A 3,618-nucleotide genomic window follows, 5' to 3' on the forward strand; every position below is an offset into this window, starting at 1 on the left:
ATCTTGGCGGCTGGAGAGACAGACCAGAAGTTGAGAGCACTGGCTGTTCTTCCAGAGGATGAGGGTTCAATACTTAGCCCCCACATGGAGGCTCACAACCGTCTGTTACTCTAGTTCCAGAGAATCCAATGCCCTTCTCTGGCCTCTGATAGCACCACACACATGGTGCATAGACATACATGCAGCCAAAATACCCATAAGATAAAAGCTAAGTTAATTTTTTAGAGATTAGAAAAGAAATCCTTAAAATAGAAATGTATAGTGTGTTCTACTAATTAAAGATACTTTGAAAATGAATCAATTTTCAAAACTCAGAAAGAGAGAAAAATAATATTTTGACAAATAAAGTAGATGATGTCATGCATAATGATTTAAGGTAGCATTTGGTCAATCTAACCCACTTGATATTTTTCAGTCTTTATCATTTTATTAATCGTGCAAACATCATGAGCACACTGAGAGAATAGGATGATTTAATTAATGCATGTTGGTATCATATCATAAATGAGGAAAATATCCAACTATGAAGACTGTTCCAGAATTTTAAAGAAATGTTTTCCATAGCTGCAGTGCCCACTAAGAATCAAATTATTCAGTTATATTATCTTATAATAAATATACAGATCTTAGTCATTCTTGAAATGTTCAGCCTGCCTGAATAAACCTGTCACTTTGGATAATATGATTAATATTTCAACATCATCAATCATCTCTAGTTAGTAGTGCTTTGCTTTATAAAAGCTCTCAAGTCAATGATGTCATAGGACAGACTTCTTTGTAAATACATCCCAAGTGAATTTAAAGAATAATCGTAAGTACTTAAGATAAACTTGAAACAAAATGAGTAGATACCGTTTCTACAGGGAACAGTGAGAAATACAAATTACTTCCCCTAAATGGACATATACTTATGTGCAATATGCAGAGAATTCCCCACATGAAAGCCAATTGTCTGGTGCTAAATCACATTTAAAATATCATTTCATCTCTGATATATTCTTCTCTTATAATCTTGTTAAAATGCTATCACTTGCAAAATTCTGATAGTACATTAAAGAATGTGATTTTGTAATAGCATTTCTGTCCACACAGTCTCTATGATGAAGGGTAGATTATTCTAAATATAATGGTCACGTAGAAACAGATTCATTCTTCATCTTCCTGTGACTCACTTCCACGTCATAGCAGTCACAGTGCTTTTTATTTTTTTCCCTCTCATTTGAGATGACTGTCAATAGCTCCAGGGGCAGAGAGCGAAGAAACCAACATTGTCTACAAAGGTCAGTGTTAGTCATAGATTAAGGAGACAGACATCGGGGCTTTAGAGACATAACTTAAGAGGTATCAAGACAGGTTTCTATTCCCCAAGTATCTTCTCATTAGTCCAAAATTTATTCCACAAGCTGTATTATCTTATTTCCCTTAGTAATGGGGGCAAATAGACAAGTTTTCAAAAGGCAAGATACTTCATCTTAAGTTTACAGCAGTACTTAATACCATGCGATTCCAGGTGGATCTTGCATTGGAAAGCCAGTGATAAAGTGTGAGCTACCCACAAAGTTCTGAGTCGCTGTGCAGATGAAGTTGGTGGGAAGATTTTGCACATCCAGGCCTCATGCACATCAGATAGATTTGATTCTATGTAACTTAGTGTCTACAGATCCTCAGATAAACATCTGTACAATAAGAGAACCTAACTCAACTAAACTTTTGGTTAGGTTGAGGGGGGGAGAGGCAAAGGGATTAAATGGGTTCAGTGAGTTTGCCCCCTGTAAAGTGCTTAACTAAGAGCAGAAACGTAGGGGCCATTCCATTGTCAGTCATCAGAACCAGCTCAACTTCTGAGAGCAAAGCAGAAAATCTTCATGACAGACACTTCATGTGCACATAGCTGAGTGTCTGTCAAATGGATGAAGAGAAATTAATGAGGTTAAAATCCATTTAAGATTGCATCCTGCCCTGAGACTCTCTGGTCCTGTGAAAGTTAGGCACCCAGTAACACTAGTCCTTTACAGTGCCATCCTGAAGCTATTCTAGGGAGGAAGGGAATATCATTTTCCTTCTCTGGGAAAAGATCACGAAGTGTTTTACTCTCAAGGGTAATTCAATTCAATTAAAGTTACATTTCTGACACCCAGCATGGTAGCTTATTGGGAAAGGTATGTGTTCATTAGTGAATCCACAGGAATCAAGCTTTTAATTAAATAAATTATAATTTTGGTTAAGGTGTGGGAGGATCGACCCACAAACAATGTATACACAGGATACTGAGAGAAGGCAAAATTAGTCTGCTCTTGATGCCTGTGCCTGTGAAATTGGTTTGACAGAAAGTCTGTCACAAGGAGATTAGGGATGTAATAACATGCGGCAACCCATGATATATTACAGGTCCGTTAGGTGAAGAAGTAGCCTGAAGGAATTGTGGGAAATGCCGAACAGTGCAGACTGGAAAGCCAACCACATCCACGAAGGAGATACTGTCCTTCTCATAGCTGAAAATGTAAAGAAGGTGCTAGAAAACACAATGAAAATAATCATGCAGACTCTTCTCAATCATGGCTTCTCTGGAAGGTCTTCCACCCTGGGAATATTGTACTGAGTCACGAAAAGAATAGTTCAGTAGGAAGATTAGTTAAGTAAATTGAGAATATTAACACACAACTCAAGAAATTAAACATTAATGGGAGGAGCCAATCAAACCAGTGTTTGTCTTTCATTGGTCCCTGTGTCCCCTAACTCAATACACACTTCCATTAGTACACAGCACACAGAAATTACCTCGCTGCTGGATGCTTAAGAAGTAGGAAGTCCAAATACAAGAGTCTTTCTCTCCATCCTTCAGCTCAAATTCCAAGCCCAAGAAATTACTAATCACTGCTCTACTGAATCACCAGCAAAAACAACACAAGAAAAATACTGAATTTGGAGAACTGAAGTTTATGTAGAACTTTTTAATTATCTTTAAATGAGATTATGGTATCCATTTGATACATAACAGTTTGTGATCTTCTCCTCAGCTACAAATTAATTTGTTCATATTACCCAGGAAGTTATGGTGAACCCCGAAATCCTGGATTTCCTTGAGTATGGGTTCACTGAGCATCCAATTTCAGATTCCAATGTTTCAGATTCCTGATTGTCCTCACCACGTAGAGGGCCTTGAATCCTACTTCAGCTTCCCTTATCTCAGTGATGTGCTTATCCAAAACAAAGGGGTGGCATCCATAAAAACAGGACAGCTGTTATACAGCTCTTTTCCCCAAATCAAAACACTCCCTCCTGAAGCAAGGAGAGAGGCTCATTAGGGTTGAAAGCAAACTTAGAAGGCTCAGCCAGGCAGTGGTGGAGCAAGCCTTAACTCCCAGCACTCAGGAGGCAGAGACCGGCAGCTCTGTGAGTTCAAGGGCAGCTTAATCTACAGAGTAAGTTCCAGGACAGCCAGGGCTACACAGAGAAACCCTGTCTTGAAAAATAAACAAACAAACAAACAACGACGACGACGACAACACAAAAATCAAACTACCCAACTTAGAAGGCTCAAGAAGTAAACGAAATTTACAGGTCTCAGGAAACTCCCCAAACAAGATTCCCAAGCCTCTTCTCCAAGGTGACAGATGG

This window comes from Peromyscus eremicus, chromosome 8b (assembly GCF_949786415.1).
Source record: "Peromyscus eremicus chromosome 8b, PerEre_H2_v1, whole genome shotgun sequence".
In the NCBI taxonomy this organism is placed as follows: domain Eukaryota; kingdom Metazoa; phylum Chordata; class Mammalia; order Rodentia; family Cricetidae; genus Peromyscus; species Peromyscus eremicus.